Below are 9,548 nucleotides of genomic sequence, written 5' to 3' on the forward strand. Positions count from 1 at the left end.
AAAAGAAAAGATTTCTCTACTGTTTCTTGACTGTTTTCTCCGAACATTTATAAATTTGCCTGTTAATCATGTAAATACTTAGAGAAATTTTGACTTTGAATTCATGGTCATATTTCAAATCAGTAAGAATAAAAATATTATTACCTATATGTAGGTACTATCATTTATGGTAAATAAGTAAATAAAATATTACTTTTTACAAAAACAAGACACGCTCTTTAAAGTTATAACTAATTCTTATGAAACACAAAACAGTAATTTGTATAATCGAAATATGTAAACCGAAATAGCGAACGTTTCGTTCTCTCGAGTGCTTTATTTTCCATTTCAAATGGAAAATTTAGCTTGCTCAACGTATTGTGTATTATTCAAATGATATAAAAACCTCTCGGATAATATGCATATTTAACACAGGGACTATTGTTTGTTTTTTTGATGAAATTTTTCATATTACAAATTGGTCAATCAATTATCGAAACAAATATTTTCTATTTTATATCATAGAATTAAGATATGAAATCTTTTCAATTAAAAAACGGGCACCTTCAGTTATTTAAATAAAAATTAATTATCTACAAACTATTGTATACTTATAATCGTGTAAACTAATACGCGTGTAGTGATTTCTAGCAATTTAAAAAAAATCCTTAAAACCAATGTAAGTACACGGCCAACATAATATGGTAGTGCTCAGCAACAAAGAAAAATTAGATTTTTTTAAATTAAATAAAGTTACAAATATAAAATCCTAATAAAAAGTGTGTCACTTGCCAAAATCACAGCTTGAAACCTTCTGGGCATGCTTTTCACTTTTTGAGGAATACGTTCCCACTCTTTTGCAATGACTCTTTAGATCATTTAGATCTGAGTATTCAATACATTTTTGACATACGGATGTATATTAATAAATTCTTGCTGCCTGATATATTGCATAGTAAATATGAATTTTTTATACTGTTGTACCCATTAATATTCCCCCGTTAAACTTGACGTAAAAGACGTTTGACGTTAGACGTTTGACACTTATTTATTTAATGTCAGAGTGTTGCTTTCGGAACTCCTGGGTCCTCTATTGGGCATTTAAATACTGCACTATTTATGTCAAATATTTATAAACTTATTCAATCATTGTTGAGGAAAATTATCGTGTAACATAACCATTAATCGACCTTAGTTGTGAACTTAGCAGATAATCCAAAGTCCGGAAACCGTAATAGAGCACGGGCAGAACATATTTTACGAGTTTCATGGATCAGATTAAAAAGAATCCTCACATATTGTAAAATGACGTACCTTTAAAAAAATGGAACGGATTTTTTTACGGTTAAATAGTAACAGTATACCATACATACCTATTATAAAACAAAGTCCGTGTTCTGTTCGTGACAAACTCAAAATTGCAAGGATTTTCATGTGGTTTTTATAAATAGGTAGAGGGATTCACAAGTAAGCCTTGCGAAGGCGGGATTCACTTGTTTATAGGATAAAGGATTAATTCAGTCCAGATATTATTCGAAATACATAAAGAACTGCTAGTAAAAAATCAGTGCAACAGGCTCTGAAATGTTATCAAGAACTAAGGAAACTATTACTCAGCCATAATCTTCCTGCAAGTTATTTCCAACTATCAAAGTAGGCGACGCATATCCTAGAACTCTATAATACGCTTAGGCTTTAGCGTACACGCTTCTAAGTTTCAAGTATTAGTATTAATAATAATATAAGAATGGCGTTACAACCTTTTAGGTATGGTCAGATTTCTGTATCTGTTTCGTGATCATAGGCAAGTAGATAGATGAGCAACCTTCTGACGTACACCGTCGACTTTCTGGGTCTAAGGCATGCCGGTTTCCTCACGATGTTTGCCTTCATCGTACGAGCGAATGTTAAGTAAGCACATAGAAAGTCCATTGGTGCAAAGCCGGGGATAGAACCTATGACCCTAAGAATCAGAGTGCATGATGAAACCACTAGGCTTACACTGCTCTATTGGCTATTATTTATTTATGAACACTTCGTTATACAGAAATATAATACATTTGACATAATTAAATAAAAAGGATGGCAACTGGTGGCCTTGGGCTTTCGAGCGATCTCTCACTCCCTCTCGAGCGAAAAAAAATTGATAAGGGAAGCAAGAAGTGCAAAAATGCAAGTTATTAAAACAAAACAGATCAGGACAGTATAACAAAAATGACACATGAAAAAGTTTGTTTTTCTATTACTTGATAATATCACTTTTATCCTATCTCAGACAAGAACAAAAGATGTGGTGGACGAAAACTTTATAGTAACAATATGTACGATTTTCTTTTATTTTAATTCTTCTGTAATGTAGTCTATTTCAACTAATAAACAGTTATAGTCTAACATAGAGTCGAGTATTATAGTATCTTTAAAGAACTGTCTGATAATACTAATACTTATGTACACAGTGTTCACTGGCACTTAAGCTTTACCGCTTATTCGCACTACACATAAAGTTGCTAAAACTACACTGCGAAAAGCTCTCACAGTAATCTACAAAAAAGTTGTATAAATAAAAAAGTAAGGCTTGTTTTTATACGCAGGTTTTCTCCCTTCTTATTGACAGAACATATAACCATCCAGTTTTTGATGTAGAGCGTCAAGAGTTTTTTTAAATCTATTTATTGAAGTTTACTACATCATACATAATATTATATCTACGGTGTATGTTTGTTACTTCTTTTTTATCTAAAATATATGACAATTTTGTTAAACATAAATGTTACAAACAATAAAAATTAGTAAAACAGCAATTTTTTGCTAAGCCGAAAAAAAATACCAGCAAAACATTGGCCCACTACCAAATATATCCAGTTCCGGGTATGTACTGTTTTATCCGTTATAACCGCAAAGAATTCGAAAGAGAGGTGCCTGAACTCCTAGGTTCTTTTATAAACAGGAAATAAATAACGCGCGAATATTTGATGTATTCAACAGTACGCATCACTTACCAACAGTTGTTACAAAATAGGAATAAGTATGTTTCCGTGGTATATTATCTACTTAAAAAAAACAGTGGCGCTACAACATTTTTAGATCAGCCTTGCGATTCTGTAACTCACTTTTCGAACTCACACAGCGGTTTTCACAGCGGCGGTCGCGCTCAACTCAGTCGTGAAGCAGTCATTTTATGATTTAGCATTCTGATAAGATCCCTCCTTGTAGTTTATTGTTTATCAGAATGCCATATCGTAAAATGACTGCTTTACGACTGATTTGAGCGCAAACGCCGCTCTGAAAACCGCTGTGTGAGTTCGAAAAGTGAGTTACAGAATCGCAGGGCTGGGCCTCAGACTTATGTATCTGTTTCATGATCATTTGTAAATCTAATAGGTTAGTCGATCGATGATTAGCCTCCTGTGCTTGACACGCCGTCGACTTTTTGGATCTAAGGCAAGCCGGTTTCCACACGATGTTTTCCTTCACCATTTGAGCGAATGTTAAAACGCACATAGACAGAAAGTCCATTAGTGCATAGCCGGGGATCGTAACTACGACCTCACGGATGAGAGTCGCACGCTGAAGCCACTAGGTCAACTTCCTTCATTTCTATCTACTTACAGACTCTAAGGAGATTTGAAGGAGTTTTGGAGTGTTTTTTATAAATAAATGTATAAGAGGAAAAAGAAACTTGTAAGGAATACAGTTTATGAGGGTCTTATTGGCCATAGATTTGTATCGGGTAAGTTACTAAGTTTACAATACCTGAAGCAATAAATTAGCGGTCGTAACTGCTTGCCTTGGGAACATCTGTTCACCTGGCTTTAATATTAAATGATTTAAATTATTCTGTCACTTTGTAAATATTGAATGATATTTAGAAATATTTATTTATAACAGTACATATATATATATAATTAATAACTTACAATATAATATTCACCTAAGCTGTACATGTCTTTAAATAAATAAAAAGGCTTTATTGTTGTTTTACACAGAGTAGTTTCGTGTGCCTAAAATTAATTTACTTATGACTACTATCTAAAAACACAGTTTGACTATTAACTAGAATTATAACTAATATACTAACAATTTTAATATCCATTGATTATCGTCAAACGGTAGTTCGGTTACAACTTGTCTTCCGACAAAGGCCTCCCTAAAGCTCTCGAATCTTTTCTCATTTTTGCAGTGCGAGTCCATGTTGAATCCGCTATTTTCTTAACGTCATCCTCCCATCTCTTAGTCTGTCTTCCTCTATGTCTATTTCCGTCTAAAGGGTACCATTCTGTGATAAGTTTTGTCCATTTTTCTTGCTTTTCTCTCATCATATGCCCTGTCCACCTCCACTTCAGCTGTTTGTATGTTGTGTACATACACAAGAATACATATTCTTAAACTTGGTTTTACTTTTGATGTCTATTAATTTTTCTCGGTCTTTTCTTACATGTCTACATGTACATAAATATATAAACACTAAAACAAATTTTAAAAATTTTGTTCCTGTGGTGCAGTACGCTTTATGCTGGCAGAATTTTTTATAGATATATCATTTATCTATACTAGACAAATATTAAAATTAACCACGTATATACACGTATTCTCATCCTAAGACAGCCACTGCTAGAATAATAAAATTCATTTTAATATCACACCTTCGATATGTTGCTTCAAATATCTTTTGAACCAAATTTATACTGTTCAATCGTTAATTACCTATGCCATATCAGTCTGGGGTGATTTACAAATAGAAAAGAGACAGCGTAGTTTGCTTAAAATAAATAATATTACACAAATTTCCAACACAACTATATTTTTTAATGGAAACCTCACCGTACGTAAACTTAACGTTCTAGAAATATAGAGGAAGCACAGACTTCTGCCATTTCTTAGCAAAAGGAGAAAAGATATAGTCGATACTTTTTCTATGAACCTTTCTAAAAAACAATTCGAAAAGCAATCGGTTATATTGTTTAATAAAGTTAACAAAATACTTAATATTTACCCGCTTAGACTTCGGGTTGAAGCAACAAAAGCAAAAGGCTGCAGAAATTAAGTTATATATATGTGGAGGAATTAAAATTATTATTATACTGTATAGAAAAAGCAAAACGGCTTTTTTGTAGTGCAAGGGTATAAGTATAATATGCATATTTTCGTAACAGTATAAGGAAAATGTATTTAACTAAATACCCTATTTTCTCATACAAACAAATTGAAATGAAAATGGTCGATATTTGCAAATTCATTCAAACTAGACGACGCGACGGTCAAATACGGCAACGTGCAAGTTCGATAGGATTAAAAGAATACCTACGATGGGGACGTGAATATTATCGCTAAGTCCAATTGTGTCGAAATCATAACAAATTCAGAGTAGGGAGCATATGATTGTTTACAAATTGTGATTACACATTCAGACACACACAAACGCACATTTAGTATACTATTTACACTATATTAGTATTTATTATAATATTATTATATAAGTTATAGAGGTGGGTTATAAACAAGTAATTTGCTTAAAAAGGTTACACACCGTGTATAATTATACTAAATGTTTTTTTTAAAAACAAAATAATTTAACAAAATTTCATATTACTAAATATAATTAGTAAGAACCATAAATGAGATATAGCCACATATGATTTTTGGTTAACTAATATAGTTGTGAATAGCACACAAATGGTATTTACAATATTCTTAATCTACATAAAAATAATAGATAATAATTAAGAACGGATGAATATATACTAAAACAAAGTTTAATAGTTTGAGCCTCTGTGGCTGTGTACCTTTAACGCTGGCAGCATTTCCTTGCTGTATTACGATACTCAGTTATTGTATAAGCGGAATGTTAATGTAAGAAATTATATTTTTAAACCTAAACCCTGTTTCCAGTTTACAATTTAACGGATACCTAACTAAAGTCTTGTTTAATGTAAATAATATAAATACTTATATACAACAATGCAATTATAAGTTTATTTTTTGTTGCGTTAACTGATTTTTTTTATAGAACATTCCAAACGGGCAGGAGGTATACCTGATGTTAAGTGATACCGTCCATAGACACTCAATGCCAGAGGGCGATGGCGTTGCTGGCCTTTTAAGAATTGATATGCTCTTTTTTTAAACGAGCATTGTTGGCCAAGTGGCTTCAGCGTGCAACTCTCATCCCTGAGGTCGTAGGTTCGATCCCCGGCTGTGCACCAATTGACTTTCTTCTATGTGCGAATTTAACATTTGCTCGAACGGTGTCTGACATGTCTTAGACCCAAAAAGTCGACGGCGTGTGTGAAGGCTGATCACAAACTTGCTTATTAGATTTAAAAATGATCATAAAACAGATTCAGAAATCTGAGGCCAAGACCTAAAAGAGGTTCTAGCGCCACTGATTTTTATTTTCTTAAACGAACCTAGAATATATGAATTCCTCTTAACTCAGTCTTTTTTTTAAAAGGCGGTAATGAAGCCAGCGGGTCAGCGATAAAAGGTAACGTATTGCCGGTCGCGTTGCCTTCTTTTTATGAAGGTCTAATATTAAAACCCTGACTAGTTTAAAAATGTAAAGGTACAAATAGTGGAAGCATTTTTTCTACGTCGTGAGTATTCTTTCCAGTCCCTATTTCATAGAACACGAATACTCGTAAAAGTGAACCTAATTGAAATCATTATTTCAAGAGAGGGCACCCAACATCAAGTGTATTCCAGAGTTTAACAACGTTATCAGTAAAGCCAGACCCCGGCCTGACGGGAACAAATTACACGAGAAATGCTTACTCATTCATTATATCACTTTTAGTCTACGTAATATCGCTATCTGTTATTGTTGGACATTTTTTAGAGCACTGGTATTAAGAAAACTTGTATCGTATGAGTATTTAAAGATATTATACATTGTCAAGGAGCGGAAAGAAGGCGAATAGAAGTAAGTACAAAGGATAGAAAAAGTACGAGTTTTAAGTGAAAACTTCTTTTACTATAAGACAAGTAAAGATAGTCGTCATTGTGAGCTGCCTTTATCTGCTTTCTTTTATACAACTAATAAATGGACTACTCGGTCAGTTCGTAGCAACTTAAAAAAACAAGTTGAAGAATTATTTTATATGCATTTGTTCTGACTGCTATTGTTACAGTGATACAAGCCACAGTGGTTTTCAAATGTTATATACAATTTACATTGTATTATTGTGTATAATACAAAAAAACAATAAAAATAACAATGCTTTAATAAAATCAGCTAAGGTAACAGATGTTACAATAAAAATAAATAAACTAAAGTAGAAATGGGCATGGCAAGAAGAACAGAAAAGTAGAGCAAAAGTACTAAACTGGTGCCTAAGGTATAATACAATAAAACAATAAAAATAGGAAGAGGAAAAAGAGGAAGACATATTTTAAGGTGGATAGACCAAATTAAAGAAACAGCTGGTGGTATAATGGCAGAGAGTAGCAAGTAATTGAAATAGAAACGTGATTAAATGCATGTATCTGAATTAAAAGGCTATTATTATTATTCTGTATAATAAATAAATAAAAACTGGTAGTACGTGCGCAATTAATCTTTGTTTGTAAGCTCGTGATAAATAATGAGGTGTGTGAATACAGAAAGCATTTCCTACTTACGTATATAAGATAATTAAAGAAACAATTGCTATCTAAAGCCAATACCAATATAGGATAGTCACTTTATTATGGAAAATTATAAATTATGGCGCGTTTCTACTGGAATCTGATTGGTCCAATGACAGATACTTGACATCGAAATACAACCTTTAATTGTTTCACAGTTAATAATTTTCTTAACCAAAGTAAGAGAGAAAACACCACTAAATTAAACAGAAATATACTAATTAGCTACCTTACATGAAATATAGCAATTAAAAGCAATACAAAGACAAAATAATAACAAAAGATTAAATGACCCTTGAAGGTTCATTTGTTTCACATAATCCTTGTTTATTTAGAGGCTTAACATCACAATGTTAAAGGCTGGCAATACAAGAAATTACGACTATACATGTGAAGCAACATGTAATATATTCTATATATTACCCCCCTAGTGGTGCCAACCCTTAGGTATGAGCCTCATTTATGTATTTGTTTCGTAATCATTTGTTTTTTCTAATAGTTAAGTAAGTATTCTGTGCCTGACACACGCCGACGACTATTTGGGTCTAAAGCGTCAGTGTCACACGGCCAATACTGCTCCTTATTTATTAATATAGAAGAGGCATTGTAATATTATGACCGAGAAAATGCTTTCAGCATTAGAGGTGCGTAGGAAACTCTAATGACAGTATTAGATACAGATCTAGGCCAGTTTTACCAGCTATATTTTTATATTTATTCTATATAAAGTTTAAAAATTAAGAGAGTGGCGGAGAGTTTATTGCCAGTTCTTCTCTCCCACTCTACGCCCTTAATTTGAGAACTGGCAATTAATGTAAAATTAGATGCATTTCATATAATATATTTATTTTTGTAGGTTCATAATCGTACATTTTGTTACCTATATGAATAAATGATTATTGAATTTAATTTGAATAAAAATACTTACAATGCAATGCAATGCCACTATCTAACAAAATGCTGATGAATTACGACGTCAACGAAATACGAGACCCACTTCGTTCTTTCAATATTCGCTGATCGCATTGTTAGAATTTACAAAAATACATCAGTGGCGCTACACTTTTTAGGTCGGGGCCTCAGATTTCTGTATCTGTTTCATGATCAATTGTGAACCTAACCAGCAAGTAGGTGATCAGCTTCCTATGACACACGCCGTCGATATTTTGGGTCTAAGGCAAGCCGGTTTCCTCACGATGTTTTCACCGTTCGATCGATTGTTAAATGCGCACATAAAAAGAAAGTCCATTGGTGCACAGCCGGGGATCGAACCTACGACCTCAGGGATGAGAGTCGCACGCTGAAGTCACTTGGCCAACATTGCCCCTTATAACTGTATTACAAAAAAAAGAATTATGTATCTATCCTATTATGAATTTCTTAACAACCCCAAAGATTTAATTTTTTCCGAACTCGTTTTTCTCGTAATGGGAAAAGTTAATGCCTTTTTTCCTTGGCTCGGTTATCTACACAAAACTTCGAACAGAGTTAAACTTTTGGATTCACTTCCTTTTACTCTTTTTGCTGCAAGTTATTTGTGTCAAGTGAAGAAAGCACCTTCTTTCACAAGTTTCAAAGGATTTACAAAGTTTTTTCAATATGTGCGCAAATATAATTTGACGACTCATTGGTCTAGTGGTTAGTGACCCCTGACTGCGAATCCATGGGTCCCGGGTTCGATCCCCGGCTGAGACGAACATCGATGTGATGAGCATTTGGTGTTGTGCTTAGGTCTTGGGTGTTTTTATATGTATTTATATGTCTATCGATCTATAATATGTATGTATATCCGTTGCCTAGTACCCATAACACAAGCTTCACCAGCTTAGCATTGGACTAGGTAAATTGGTGTGAATTGTCTTTAGACAAAAAAAAAAGAATTAGATTTTTTTTCCAGCCCGCTTTTCGATATTTTAGTATGGTAAATAATAATGGCTTTAACTCTA

The sequence above is a fragment of the Pieris napi genome, chromosome 20, assembly GCF_905475465.1.
Source record: "Pieris napi chromosome 20, ilPieNapi1.2, whole genome shotgun sequence".
In the NCBI taxonomy this organism is placed as follows: Eukaryota; Metazoa; Arthropoda; class Insecta; order Lepidoptera; family Pieridae; genus Pieris; species Pieris napi.